This window comes from Rhinatrema bivittatum, chromosome 1 (assembly GCF_901001135.1).
Source record: "Rhinatrema bivittatum chromosome 1, aRhiBiv1.1, whole genome shotgun sequence".
NCBI lineage: Eukaryota > Metazoa > Chordata > Amphibia > Gymnophiona > Rhinatrematidae > Rhinatrema > Rhinatrema bivittatum.
The window spans coordinates 202,605,808-202,621,695 of record NC_042615.1 but is presented as its reverse complement, the minus strand read 5'-3'; the positions used below and the strand labels follow the sequence as shown (position 1 = coordinate 202,621,695).

Sequence of the window (15,888 nt, the reverse complement as noted above, 5' to 3'; positions counted from 1 at the left end):
AGGCTCCTGCTCCTGAATCTTGTTGTCTTCAGCCGGCGCCATTTTCCAAAATGGCGCCGAAAAATGGCGGCGGCCATAGACGAACACGATTGGACGGCAGGAGGTCCTTCCGGACCCCCGCTGGACTTTTGGCAAGTCTCGTGGGGGTCAGGAGGCCCCCCACAAGCTGGCCAAAAGTTCCTGGAGGTCCAGCGGGGGTCAGGGAGCGATTTCCCGCCGAGAATCGTTTTCGTACGGAAAATGGCGCCGGCAGGAGATCGACTGCAGGAGGTCGTTCAGCGAGGCGCCGGAACCCTCGCTGAATGACCTCCTGCAGTCGATCTCCTGCCGGCGCCATTTTCCGTACGGAAAATGGCGCCGGCCATACGCGTATGGCTGGCGCCATTTTCCGTACGAAAACGATTCGCGGCGGGAAATCACTCCCTGACCCCCGCTGGACCTCCAGGAACTTTTGGCCAGCTTGTGGGGGGCCTCCTGACCCCCACGAGACTTGCCAAAAGTCCAGCGGGGGTCCGGAAGGACCTCCTGCCGTCCAATCGTGTTCGTCTATGGCCGCCGCCATTTTTCGGCGCCATTTTGGAAAATGGCGCCGGCCGAAGACAACAAGATTCAGTAGCAGGAGCCCGTTCCGGACCGCTGCCGTTCCGGACCGCCGCTGGACCCGCAGGTTATTTAACTCATTTGGGGGGGGTTCGGGAGGGTGGGGGATTTAATTTAAAGGGTCGGGGGTGGGTTTTAGGGGGTTTTAATGTGCCGGTTTTGCGATTTTTAGATTTTTAGATTTTTCACGATTTTTCACGATATTTTACCCCCCCAAACGGCAACAATACGATTCCCTCCCCCTCCCAGCCGAAATCGATCGTTAAGACGATCGAGGACACGATTCACATCCCTACTGCTCTCTCTTCAGAGTAAGATCCATTTACCATCACACATTGTTTTCTGTCCACCAACCAGTTTGCAATCCAGGCCACCACCTTGGCACTCACTCCTAAGCTTCTCATTTTATTCACAAGCCTCCTGTGCGGGATCGTATCAAAAGCTTTGCTGAAATCCAAGTATATGACATTGAGCGCTCTTCTTCGAACCAATTCCCTAGTCACCCAATCAAAAAAGTAAATCAGATTTTTCTGACAGGACCTTCCCCTGGTGAATCCATGTTGCCTCTGGTCCAGCAATTCTCGTGACTGTAGATAGTTCACTATTCTTTCTTTCAGCAGAGACTCCATTACTTTTCCCACTACCAGCCTGTAGTTTCCAGCCTCCTCTCTACTCCCACTCTTGTGAAGCAGGACCACCACCGCTCTTCTCCAATCACTCGGCACCACTCCCGCTTCTAGGGATCTATTGAATAAATCACGCAGAGGACTCGCTAGCACATCTCTGAGCTCCCTCAGTATCCTGGGATGAACCTCATCAGGCCCCTTGGCTTTGTCCACTTTCAGTTTTCCTAGCTCTTCCCATACATTCTCATCTGTAAATGGAGTTTCATCTACTCTACTCCCCTCCAGTTTCTCATTAACTAGCGACAGTCCTTCTCCAGGGTCCTCTTTAGTGAACACTGAACTAAAGTATTCATTTAATATATCTGCCATTTCTTCGTGTCTTTCCACACATTGATCCTTTTTACCTTTCAAATGTCACTATACCACTTTGGACTTTTCTCCTTTTTCTGATGATCTGAAAAATGCTTTGTCACCTCACTTTTCCTCTTTGGCAATCCTTTCTTCTACTTGATTTTTTGCTGTCTTGATTACTTTCTTCATCCCCCTCAGTTCCACCAGATATTCTTCCTTGTGATCCTCCCTTTGGGATCCTTTAAGAAATATAAATGCTGTTCTTTTAGCTTTTATTTTATCAGCCACCTCCTTTGAGAACCAGATAGTTTTCATTTTTCTCTTGCTTTTCTATGAAGTTTATTTTTGAGATATTTTGGCTCAATTCTGCCAGATTCCAGGGTCGACTTGGCATGCTTTTGGAAATTGTTGACACGTGCTACAAGGAAAGTGCATGAAGGCATCAAACACTAGGGATGTGAATCGTGTCCTCGATCGTCTTAACGATCGATTTCGGCTGGGAGGGGGAGGGAATCGTATTGTTGCCGTTTGGGGGGGTAAAATATCGTGAAAAATCGTGAAAAATCGTTAAAAAATCGAAAAATCGAAAAATCGAAAAATCGAAAAACCGGCACATTAAAACCCCCTAAAACCCACCCCCGACCCTTTAAATTAAATCCCCCACCCTCCCGAACCCCCCCCCCAAATAACTTAAATAACCTGCGGGTCCAGCGGCGGTCCGGAACGGCAGCGGTCCGGAACGGGCTCCTGCTCCTGCATCTTGTCGTCTTCGGCCGGCGCCATTTTCCAAAATGGCGCCGAAAAATGGCGGCGGCCATAGACGAAAAAGATTGGACGGCAGGAGGTCCTTCCGGACCCCCGCTGGACTTTTGGCAAGTCTCGTGGGGGTCAGGAGGCCCCCCACAAGCTGGCCAAAAGTTCCTGGAGGTCCAGCGGGGGTCAGGGAGCGATTTCCCGCCGCGAATCGTTTTCGTACGGAAAATGGCGCCGGCAGGAGATCGACTGCAGGAGGTCGTTCAGCGAGGCGCCGGAACCCTCGCTGAACGACCTCTTGCAGTCGATCTCCTGCCGGCGCCATTTTCCGTACGAAAACGATTCGCGGCGGGAAATCGCTCCCTGACCCCCGCTGGACCTCCAGGAACTTTTGGCCAGCTTGTGGGGGGCCTCCTTACCCCCACGAGACTTGCCAAAAGTCCAGCGGGGGTCCGGAAGGACCTCCTGCCGTCCAATCTTTTTCGTCTATGGCCGCCGCCATTTTTCGGCGCCATTTTGGAAAATGGCGCCGGCCGAAGACGACAAGATGCAGGAGCAGGAGCCCGTTCCGGACCGCTGCCGTTCCGGACTGCCGCTGGACCCGCAGGTTATTTAAGTTATTTGGGGGGGTTCGGGAGGGTGGGGGATTTAATTTAAAGGGTCGGGGGTGGGTTTTAGGGGGTTTTAGTGTGCCGGCTCACGATTCTAACGATTTATAACGATAAATCGTTAGAATCTGTATTGTATTGTGTTCCATAACGGTTTAAGACGATATTAAAATTATCGGACGATAATTTTAATCGTCCTAAAACGATTCACATCCCTATCAAACACCTCTTGGGCCAGTTTTGGAAAAAAACCCTCAGGCTCATATTTTCCTGCTGGAGCAGGCACCAGGAACACAATCAACAACACATTTGTACTTTTTAACATTAAGAATGTTTCTTTTTAAATATTTTTGGGCATGGATTCACATATCATTTTTGAAGATTAAGAGATAGATTGATGGACAATGACATTCTGCAGTGGCCGCCATCCCACCCCCACCGGACAGACAATGTATTTATTTATTTTTGTAGCCCACTTTACACTTCAAAGGTCCCTCATGGTGGATGACAGCAAAATCAAATACAAATTAAAAAAAAACATTTAACTCGGAAATAATTGCCTTGCAATATATCTGGCAATAACATTTAAATCCCCTTCAGTTTAAATCTCTTTTCAAAAGACACATTTTTGTTTTCTTGAGAAAAACAGAAATGTGGTCCTTGAATCATTTTTAGTGGAATTAAATTCCACAGAGTTGGAGCAAAGCAATAAAAGGCAAGAACACTTTGTTACTCTTAACCAAACAAATGGATAACACAGCACTTCTAATGCTTGGCTGCAGTGATTTTAAGGCTCATGACAGCTCATAGTGACACAGTAAATCCGATAAATGTTTAGAAGTAGAAAAATACCAGGAAAAGGGCTTTGAATCAAATTCTTTGTTCTACAGTTAGCCAATGTAGGCTTTCTAAGATAGGAATTACATGATCTCTACTCTTTTTTGTTCTCCTCCAATCTTGAAGAAGTATTTTGCAAACATTTAAGCCTGATGGATGGAAAGCCCTGATAAGATGAATTACAATATTATAGTCATCCTGTGATTAAAGCATGAACAATTGTTAATAAGTCTATTCCATCAAGTAAGGGACGCTATTGTCAAATTTCTCACATACTCAAAAATGGGTTCTGACCACATGCAATATGTGGGGGTTCCATTGATAACTGGGCATCCAACTGGATATTCAGATTAAAGACCACATATTTGGGTTTGAATTCAAAACCTAAAAATATGCAGTTCTGCTTAGAGATTTTTTCTGCATATCGACTCACAGTAAAATCAGTCTTGGTTGGAGTCAGTTTAAACTGTGGGTATTAAAACATGATTGTTGATACTACAAATGCACTTTGCATGCAAGCCTTAGCTATGATAACCTGATTTTCAATAATGATTAAGAATTATTTTGTACAAAAGTGTGCTGTTTGTTGTTAGGCACAGAGCATGAAGTTTGTGGGCTTTATTTTTGATGATTCAGGTATCCGTGGGGTAATCTGGATTTTTGCTCCTTGGGAAAAGAAAATTGACCAGTTTCATGTTGCAGACAGCAGTTCAAGAAGTCTTGGAAAGAGTCAAAAAGTATCAATTAAAACATGGGAGGGTACATCTCCTGGCTGCAAAAAATGTTACAGTGGATTTATTCCCATTCTCATTTGTGGAGGCATGCGAGTTCTATTAACTACAGGCAGATTCCTGGCCATGCCTATTTCTCTACTATGGCTCTTCTTGAATAGAATGATAGGTTACATGGGCAAGGAATTTACAAAAGTGAAAGGATAAAGAGTTCCACCTTAGTTTAGATGTTCATCAGAATAACACAGCACTTACTATTTGGCTGTCACTGCTTACTGGATAGTTTTTCCCTTCTATGAAAAGCAGATTCAGAAAGAACACCATTACCAGTAGCAAGATAGACCTAGAGTCTGAGCGACACCATTTTTCCTGTCATGTGAATATGGTGCATGTGGATTTTTGGAGACCATATCTAAAAAAAGATAGAGACAGGATGAAGATGGTCCAGAGATGGGCAACCAAAATAGTATAGTCTATATTAGAAGACATATGAATAGAGGCTGAATGATCTGAATATGTATACACTGGAAGAGAGGAGGTGCAAGGGAGATATGATGCATAACTTCAGATACCTGAATGATTTTAATAATGCTGCATGTTCCTTAAATCTTCTCCAGAGGAAAGCAAACAGTAGAATTACTGATCATGATATGAAACTTTGGGGGTGATGACCCAGAACCAATGTCAGGAAATATTTCTTCACAGAGAGGGTCGTAGATGCTTGGAATGTCCTTCAGGAAGAGGTGGTGAAGACAAAAACAGTAAACAAATTCAAAAAGGCATGGAATAAACATTGTGGATCCCTAAAGGCTAGATTTGGAAATTAAAGGGTGCATTGGAGGTAACCAGCATGGAGCAATAGCTACTACCCCTAACAGAAATCATGGAGATTACTACCCTTAACCTATTAGCTTAAAAGATTTTGATGCAACTGCATCATCGCTCTCCACTTTGACAGTGGTGGGAAAAAACAGGAACTGGAATCCGGAAATGTATAAAGACTTTGTTGAAGGACTGGAGGTGGACACTGGGCAAAGAGCACAGTGGGTGATGGTTATGGTGCTGGGAGCTTGGGAGTTTTGGTAACCCTAGCGAGAAGGGGCGTGCACAACCCTATGGACCCACCCAAGGGTTTACTTGGTGGGAAACCAAAGGAGTGAAGCCACTTCCGTAAATGGGATCCATGCTTGCCTCATGGGTACAAGCTGAAGGGGAGGGTATGTGAGTAAGTGAGCCTGTTCCCCCTCCTTAACCTGTACAAGATGACCATTTAGTCTGGGCCACTTTAATTCCCACAATGGTAGACAGCCATGTGGTGCTGTTGGCTACAACTACTAAACAAGCCTTTACTCATTGACAAAGAGATCCCTCAGGAAAGCAGCCAACTAAAACCTGATGCTCCTTTTCTTTCTTGTGTTTCTTTTTGTATGAGTATTTTCAGTGTTGTGGTAGCTGGTATGGAAAGCAAATACCAACTGTGAAGTAATTGTACTGATCTTCAAAGTCTTTTGAATATAATATTGAATGAGAGGTTTGAATATACTGTGATGAGTCTGACATTGGGGGTTGATCTTCATATGTGCAGTATTGTTGACGTTTTGGTTTAATACAGTTTGAGTCTAATCTGTTTTGAGATGACTAGATTATATGATGAATCATGTACACTCGGTAGCAGGGTCATTCCTCCATAGGGTACTGTAGGAAGATAGTCATAGGCTGAAGATTTGGCTCTATTAATAGAAGGGAGAAGGGGAGATTGGGGATTGATTAGGAAGTTTTTGATAATAGGGATGTGATGAAGGTGTAGAAGGGAGGAGGGGTTTAAGACATGGGAGGGGTGGGAATGAGGTGAGAATTTGTGGGTGGCAGAAAAGAGAGAGGGGGAAATGCAATTGGAGGGGTATGCTGGTTCAATGGCATCAAAGAAAATTGTTTCACTGAATGTTCGAGGTTTGAATATACCAAATAAATGGCATTTACTATATAAGGAATTGAGAAGGCAAAGAATAGATGATATTAACTTGTACTTCTTTTCCTGGTTTGCTCACACCCATCAGTAATGCTTAGTGTCCATTATTTGTATTATTGTTCGTGTATAATTTTTGTTTAAGCTCTGTCTTTCCTTTTGGTTGTATATTGGTTTCCAGGACAGTACACTAGTTGTTGATATTTTGAGTTCATCAGGAGAATTGAACCAGGTGACTCTCTTATTAACCATTGATTCTGAAAAAGCATTTGATAAAGTGCACTGAGGATTCATGTATAAAGTACTTGAGATCAGAAAATTATATGAGACCTCTCAAACCTGTGTGAAAGTTAATATAGATGTGAATCGTGTCCTCGATCGTCTTAACGATCAATTTCGGCTGGGAGGGGGAGGGAATCGTATTGTTGCCGTTTGGGGGGGTAAAATATCGTGAAAAATCGTAAAAAATCGAAAAAACGTAAAATCGCAAAACCGGCACATTAAAACCCCCTAAAACCCACCCCCGACCCTTTAAATTAAATCCCCCACCCTCCCGAACCCCCCCCAAATGACTTAAATAACCTGCGGGTCCAGCGGCGGTCCGGAACGGCAGCGGTCCGGAACGGGCTCCTGCTACTGAATCTTGTTGTCTTCGGCCGGCGCCATTTTCCAAAATGGCGCCGAAAAATGGCGGCGGCCATAGACGAACACGATTGGACGGCAGGAGGTCCTTCCGGACCCCCGCTGGACTTTTGGCAAGTCTTGTGGGGGTCAGGAGGCCCCCCCCAAGCTGGCCAAAAGTTCCTGGAGGTCCAGCGGGGGTCAGGGAGCGATTTCCCGCCGCGAATCATTTTCGTACGGAAAATGGCGCCGGCAGGAGATCGACTGCAGGAGGTCGTTCAGCGAGGCGCCGGAACCCTCGCTGAACGACCTCCTGCAGTCGATCTCCTGCCGGCGCCATTTTCCGTACGAAAACGATTCGCGGCGGGAAATCGCTCCCTGACCCCCGCTGGACCTCCAGGAACTTTTGGCCAGCTTGGGGGGGGCCTCCTGACCCCCACAAGACTTGCCAAAAGTCCAGCGGGGGTCCGGAAGGACCTCCTGCCGTCCAATCGTGTTCGTCTATGGCCGCCGCCATTTTTCGGCGCCATTTTGGAAAATGGCGCCGGCCGAAGACAACAAGATTCAGTAGCAGGAGCCCGTTCCGGACCGCTGCCGTTCCGGACCGCCGCTGGACCCGCAGGTTATTTAAGTCATTTGGGGGGGGGGGTTCGGGAGGGTGGGGGATTTAATTTAAAGGGTCGGGGGTGGGTTTTAGGGGGTTTTAGTGTGCCGGCTCACGATTCTATCGATTTATAACGATAAATTGTTAGAATCTCTATTGTATTGTGTTCCATAACGGTTTAAGACGATATTAAAATTATCGGACGATAATTTTAATCGTCCTAAAACGATTCACATCCCTAAAAGTTAATGGTGGGCTCTCCGAGGTATTCAATCTGGGTACGGATACAAGGCAGGGATGCCGATTATCTCCACTGTTTTTTGTTTTAGTTATGGAACAGAAAGAATTTGTCAAAGAGAGTTGGAAGAGAATTTGACAAAATAGAAATATACAAGGTATTACATTTGGAATGGCAAATTATATAATTTCTCTATTTGCAGATGATGTCCTATTTGCTCTATCCAATCCATTGATATCATTGCCAGTATTGGTGGAAGAGCTATCATGGTATGGGAGAGTCACTGGGTTTAAGGTCAATATACCTAAGTCAGAGATCTTAAATATATCATTGCCATCTGAACTAGCGGACAGACTCGGGAGGAACTTTCTGTTTAAACAGGCAGCTCAATACATATTTGGGAGTAAAATAACAGGAGATTTAGAAACATTGTCACAGCTGAATAATTCATTCCTAGTGAGTTTGTTATTGATGGATATACAGACTTGGGATAGAACAAATCTTTCATGGTTGGAAGAGTAGCGGCAATAAAGATTAATGTGCTTCCAAGATTAAACTATTTATCAGGCTCTTCCAGTGACACTGCTTCTGAAAAATTGCAGAAAATCCAGAAGAATTGTTTAGACTTCATTTGGAAAAAGAAGTGCCCTAGAATTTCTGAAAAAATATTGTTCTTTCCTAAGGAGAAGGTGCTTAAGGAATTCCGGATGTTGAAAATATTATAGAGGGTTCAAGTAAGAGTGATTTTGGAGTGGGGGGGAATTCCTTTGTAGGCTTCTCTTTGAATGGTGAGGATAGAACACCATAACAATTATTTGAGGAATACCTTTACTAAATGGACTTTGGAGGTCTGGGACCTCTTATGGGAAAAGATGGTTTCATGGGGACAATACTCACCTTTGATGACTATTAGATATAATTTTGACTTGCCAGCTGTCTATATCACGCTCATGTTAGGTAATGGGAGGGATATAATTTATTTCAGGTGGGTCAGATTTTAAGCTCTCGGGGTGGGTGACATTTACTGATCTAAGGGAAAAATACTAGTTGAAGGAGGGTGACCATTTTGCATATATTCAAATTTGAAATTAATGATATCGTAAGATAGGCAAACATTGGATGGGAAAAGGACATTCTATTTTTGAAGTTTATAGTCTAAAGGGATTACCCCTTAAAGGTTTAATTTCTAAATTGTTTGGAGTATTGAGTAAACCATAGGAAGATCTCCTTAAACATGAGAGTCACTGGGTAAGGGAACTTAATTGCACTATAGAGGATGACATGTGGAATGGCATTTGATGGAGGATGGCGAAGGTCTCAATATCTGCTCAACTGGCAGAAAATTCACATAAGGTATATTAGAAATGGTACTATACTCCAGTGTGATTAAAAAGTATGTTTCTTAAGGTTTCTGATCAATGTTGGAGGGAATGTGGGGCCAGGGCAACTAATGGCCATAGATGGAGTTTGTGTCCCAAGATCGCACAATATTGGGATATGGTATGTAATTTAATTCAGGAAATCACATAGTTTACAATGGACATGGACCCACTAACATGTTTACTTTCAGCATTGAGGGATGGAATGCCAAAAGGAATCAATAAAGTAGTAAAGCAGATTTTGACAGCGGCATGCTGTGAGATAGCAGTGCATTGGAAAAAACTATATGCACCCACTAAATTGTCAGTATACAAAATACTTTTATTTACATACCAAATGGAAAGGCTAACAGCAATACAAAACAATAGAACTGACAAGTTTGAAAAACTTTGACATAACTTTTAAACCTGGAATACAGAGAAGAGTGCACATTTTCTTCTGTAGGACATTGGGAAGGGGTAGGGGTAGGAGAGAGAGGGGGATGTAGGATAGGATTCTGTAATAAGTTAATATGTTGTAATACAATTGGATAGTTGTGTACATTTATCTTTAATACAAATTAAATTTAAAAAAAACAGAAACCTTAAATATAGCCCAATCATATCTAATATAAAGATGTAATCCGAAAATTGACATAATCAGTCAGAAATAACAGGAACTGCATCAAATTTTGACAGATGCAAGATATATAGGTGTAGAAGTCTGAAATTTATTTCCAAATATTAAAACACATGTATGAGAATGTTTGTAAGTTGGTAGGGAAAACAAACCCTAACAAACATAATGCGCATTTCACAAAACACATCAGGAAAATGCAATTCTATAAAATAAAGGAGAATTTTTATGGTCTCAGTGAACATCTAATTCAACACATTTTGAATTCAATTAAATTATTGTTTACCTTGTCCAATCATTTGTAATTCCTTTTAACATTCTACATTATTGTTATAATGGACTAGATTGGATTAGCATTTCCTCCCACAGGCATTTACAAGGCAAAAATACACTTTTGACAAAAATGTAGCAGAAAAAGAAATAGCAATATAGTCAGGATAATGTTTATTTTGGTGCACATCAATTTCCTTCTGCTCCTGTGGGCTTAGAGCTCAGCTGGAACCGGGTCTGACGTTCAGTGCCATGGACCTTCACTGATGACTACCCAGGAAATTTCCTCTAAAAACATGATGAGTCTCGTCCGCAGCCACATAATTACTACATATTCACCAAGGCACTTACACCATGGGCAAATATGCATTAAAGTTTCGCATCCTGGCTTCCAAGCTTGGCTGAGGAGAAGATAGTCATATGTCCATATTCTGGCAAGGACTAGCTGGGAGAATGAAAGATGAGTTAGCTAGGGGTGTGCATTCGTTCCCTACGAATAGGTAATCTGCAACGTATAGGGCCATATTCATTGTATTTGTGAGGAAGTGAAACGTATTGCGATTCCCCACGAATACAACAAATCTTCGCCGAATTATTCGGCCATCTAAAGGAGCCAATTTAAACAAACCCCCCACCCTCCTGACCCTCCCAAGACTTACCAAAACTTGGTCCAGCAGGGGGTCTGGGAGCCATCTCCTGCACTCATACCCTCAGCTGCCGGTATTCAAAATGGCGCCAATAGCCTTTGACCTACTATGTCACAGAGGCTACCGGTGCCATTGGTCAGCCCCTGTCACATGGTAGGAGCAATGTATGGCCGGTGCCATCTTGTGCAGGAGATCACTCCCGGACCCCCACTGGACTTTTGGCAAGTCTTGTGGGGGTCAGGAGGGTCCCCCAAGACTTGCCAAAAGTCCCTGGTGGTCCAGCGGGGGTCCGGGAGTGATCTCCTGCACTCGGGCTGTTGTTTTGGTAAGTCTTGGGGGGGTCATGAGGGTGGGGGGTTGTAGATAATTTAATTTTAGCCGGGAAATGAATAAGAATTAATGTATAAACGTATTGGGGGGGGAGCCCTTGCCGAATGCAACGTATCTGCCCCTCGACGAATACGAATCCCGAATGCAACGTATGGCGTCCCTCTGCACATCCCTAGAGTTGGCAGGCTGAGATCTTTCCTTACTTTGGAAACTCTCATTGCCCTGGCTATTCACGTGGACTTAAGGTTCCAGGAACAAGCTCAGGAGAAGGGGACATCTCATCAATCTACTCGTTTGGACTCTAACTTCCATTGCCCTATGAAACCTACTTTGAATCCTAGGAGCCTTTGAAATAGGATGGTTATTACCTCTGAAGAACCCATGCAGTTAGATAGGCCCCAGCTTTTGGAAGAAGAGAAACAGAGTTGAAGACAACATAATCTCTATCTCTACTAGGGGTGTGAATCGTGTGATCGATCGTCTTAACGATCGATTTTGGCTGGGGGGGGGGAGGGAAATCTGATCGAGTTTTGTTTGTTTTTTTTTAAATCGTTAAAAATCGTAAATCGGGGGAGGGCGGGAAAACTGGCACACCAAAACAACCCTAAAACCCACCCCGAACCTTTAAAACAAATCCCCCACCCTCCCGAACCCCCCACAAATGTTTTAAATTACCTGGGGTCCAGGGGGGGGGGGGGGGGGTTTCGGCACGATCTCCCTCTCTCTGGCCAAGGCTGCGTTGAGAAATGGCGCCGGTGGCCCTTTGCCCTTATCATGTGACAGGGCAAAGGTAGCGCCGGCGCCATTTTGGTTCCTGGCTCCCTACGTCACGCGTGCAGGAGATCGCCCCCGGACCCCCGCTGGACCCCCAGGGACGTTTGGCCAGCTTGGGGGGGCCTCCTGACCCCCACAAGACTTGCCAAAAGTCCAGTGAGGGCAAAGGTAGCGCCGGCGCCATTTTGAAGATTGGAAATATGGCCCGCGTGCAGGAGGTCGCTCCCGGACCCCCGCTGGACTTTTGGCAAGTCTTGTGGGGGTCAGGAGGCCCCCCCCAGGCTGGCCAAAAGTCCCTGGGGGTCCAGCGGGGGTCCGGGAGCGATCTCCTGCACACGTGATGTCGGGAGCCAGGAACCAAAATGGCGCCGGCGCTACCTTTGCCCTGTCACATGATAAGGGCAAAGGGCCTCCGGCGCCATTTCTCAATGCAGCCGTGGACAGAGAGCTGGAGATTGCGCCAGGACCCCCCCACTGGACCCCAGGTAATTTGAAACATTTTGGGGGGGTTTGGGAGGGTGGGGGATTTGTTTTAAAGGTTCGGGGTGGGTTTTAGGGTTGTTTTGGTGTGCCGGTTTTCCCGTGCCCTATTTAACAATACAATACAAATGCCCCTGATGATAAATCGGGGGCATTTGTATTGTATTGTGCACTCTAACGATTTTGGACGATTTTAAAATTATCTGACGATAATTTTAATCGTTCAAAAACGATTCACATCCCTAATCTCTACTGCATGGCACAGGGATATTTTGCTAACTGCTACCTCAAACAGCCAGGAAATCCTTGGAATAGGGTTTAGTTGAGAAGAGAGTACTATGTCACCTGGCTCCCTCCCCATCATTGGTGGTGCCAGTAAGTCTCACCTTCGGGGAACACACTGTAAGGACCAAAGCTTTACTTGATTCCAGAGCTGAGGTCAAATGTATTCAGGAGTCACTGCTATGCCAGTAAGGCTGGCCTACCACCATCTTGAGCACACCTTGCACCATTTTTTCAGTCTATGGTGACCGCCTGACCTTTGCCACCTTACCCATCCACATGCAGATTGGTTCACATCAAAAAAGCTTCAAGTATGTGCTACCTAAGGCAGTCAACCCTGTCATTCTCAGATTAAACTGGCTCAGACTCCACCAGCCTTTGATTTACTGACCTACATTGCAGATTGTGCTTTGGAACCTCTCTTGACAAGAACATTGTGCTGCTCCAGACTACCATGCAGTAATGCAAACACAGAAACATCATTCCTCATAAAATAAAATAAAATAAAAAAATATAAATACATTATAATAGTAAACCATACTAATAAAAACAGTATTTCAAAGCTGCTAACAAATAGAGCATCTACTAAGAACAACATCCTTACCAGTCTCATTCTTGCCTGTCTTCTCTCACTGTTTGCTCCCATCTCTAATAAAAAAAAATCTCTTGGATATACCATCTTATAAGTGCATTATACTTGCTATGTCCTGAAATAAAATGTTTTCTTTTGCCACCCCTAGTCTGTGGAATAATTTGCCGGTCAGACTTACTTCATATTGGAAATTGTTAAAAACACATGTATTCTCTATGGCATATACTAGATAGCATTTACCTCTTGCTGTGACCTTTCCCTATTTGATTTCTGTTACTAGTGATGTGCTTGTATGAATTTTCTGTTTTATTTATTTGTTATATATTGCTGATATTGTTTTCTTTTATTGTTTTAACTATGTATTAGCTGATTTAATCTGCTGAGAATTGAAGGTTAGCAGAATAAAATGTTTTAAACAAGATTAAAAAAGTTAAACATTAAAATAAATAAATAAATAAAATATTTCAGTACAATAAAACTAATAAAGATAAACATTTGTTGCGCTCCTGCCCACGGGCCTAGCCGCAAGCAGGAGCTTACCTTTGCGGTCCGGAGGCCGCCGACATCTGCCCTGTCTCCCGCCGCCTGGAGGCCGTCATCTTCACCGCTCCCGCGGCTGTCCAGAAGCCTCTCTGCCTTCCTCTTCACTGCAGCAGGGAGCCGCGGACTTCGGCCTGCTCTTTAGCGGCATGGACGCTGCCACCACTCCGCCCCTGTCTCCTCCAAGTGGCAGGGAAGCCGTCTCCCTCATCAGGGCCTGCGCTGAGGCCTGCTTCCTGTTCCTACTCCTCTCAGCGGCAGGTCACCACTGTCCAGGGTCCTGCCTTCCTGCACTTCCTGATCCTTTTGCGTGGGCCCGCGCCTCTTCCCCGGTCTTATAGGGCCAGCGTGAGAGTGGTCCAATTGCCCCACCTGTGGGCTCCTCCCTGGGTATTTTCCTACAGAGCTCTACAAAAGGGCTCAGACTGCATTCACTCCTCACCTTGGCAAGGAGCCAGTCCTCTTGGGAGCTTCTCCTCCTTTGGACTTCGCTGCATCCTGCTCCTGCCCGGCATCTTCTTCCTGTGATCTACTAGATGTCCTTGTCTTGTCCTGATGTCCAAGTCCTGATATCCCAGACCTGATGTCCTGACCCTGATGTTCCAGGTCCTGAGCATCCTGTGCCTCCGGAGGTTCCTTGATTTTAAAACCCTAGTTCCATATTCCAAGTTCTGTGTTTTATTCCAAGTATGTATCCTGTTCCAACTTTGGAGGATCCAAGGGATACGCCTCGTTCCTGGCCTGTGTTGTATCCAGAGCTTGCCTGCTCCTCTTGTGGTCCGTGACCAGTCATGTCTCGTCTCCTGAGTTCCAAGCTCCACGTCTCGTCTCCTGAGTTCCAAGTTCCACGTCTTGTCTCCTGAGTTCCAAGTTCCACATCTTGTCTCCTGAGTTCTAAGCTCCATTCCCAGATGAGGCTTCGCCTCACCACAAGGGTGCACACCACTCGTCCCGCTATGGGGAGCACCCCTAGCGCTCCCTTCCATCGCAGCACAGCAAAAATGGCCCCTTTTCCATACCTGGGCACTTTTGATTTTCAGTCACCTTGAGATTGTTGTAGATTAGAAGAGCAGGGGACAAAGACATACACACACACATAGGTTTTTTTTTTTGTTGCCCTGTGCAATTACTGTGCTGGTCTATCCTCATTTTGGTTTTTTTTTTACTTTTAATTTGGTTTCTTTTTCTAATTATGGTCAGTACAAGTAGTGCAAAGATATTAGGCACCCTAAGGAAATGGTACAGCTTGGTGCCTAGCCTTCCTCTCCACTACAGCTCTCTGTACACACAATTAAAATTATTCAATCATAATAAAAGATTTTACATGAAAAAGGTCAGAGGGCAAGAAGAGAAGGAGTTGTGGCCAGTCGTCTCTACCACCAGCTGTCTTAGCCCGGGGGTGAGTTCCCTTGCCCCGACGGTACCGGCAGCATCTGAGGACTGTGACGTCAGAGGGCAGGACTTGAAGGCGGGCCCCGGAAGTGACCTATTTCATCGGCCACCCAGCATTCCTTGACTCGAGGGCGAGAGGAGAAGGAGTTGTGGCCAGTCGTCTCTTTACCACCAGCTGTCTGAGCCCGGGGGGTGAGTTCCCTTGCCCCGACGGTACTGGCGGCATCTGAGGACTGTGATGTCGGTGGGCAGGACTTGGAGGTGGGACCCAGAAGCGGCCTATTTCATTGGCCAGGTTGCGGCACGCAGCAGATGCTGGCATGCCACTTAAGCCACGCATGCTCAAGGGGCTTGCGGCTATAGCAGGCTATGCCGGGCTTTGCCGGAATTCGCCTGAATTCGTCTGCAGTATTTCTTTGAATTGCATATCTTTTCATCAAGTTTTACCACGCACAATCTTCCCCATTGTCATCAAACATAAACGTATACATAAGTTGCTGGCATAGTTTAGAGTTGGAACGGAGATATCTCTTGGGACTGGGATGTTAGAACTAAAGTACTATGCCTGCTAAACAGAAAGGGAAAGTGAGGGTATTTCCCTCTCTCCCATTACCATCACCCATACAACAAGAGATTACCAGTTTCATGATC

General features: G+C 45.2%; 1 long non-coding RNA gene across 1 annotated transcript in view; it reads left to right on the top strand.

The window, feature by feature from the left end:
* The window catches only part of LOC115080249, a 59,888-nt gene that overhangs the window by 9,532 nt on the left and 34,468 nt on the right, over positions 1-15,888 (top strand). The window lies entirely within an intron of this gene.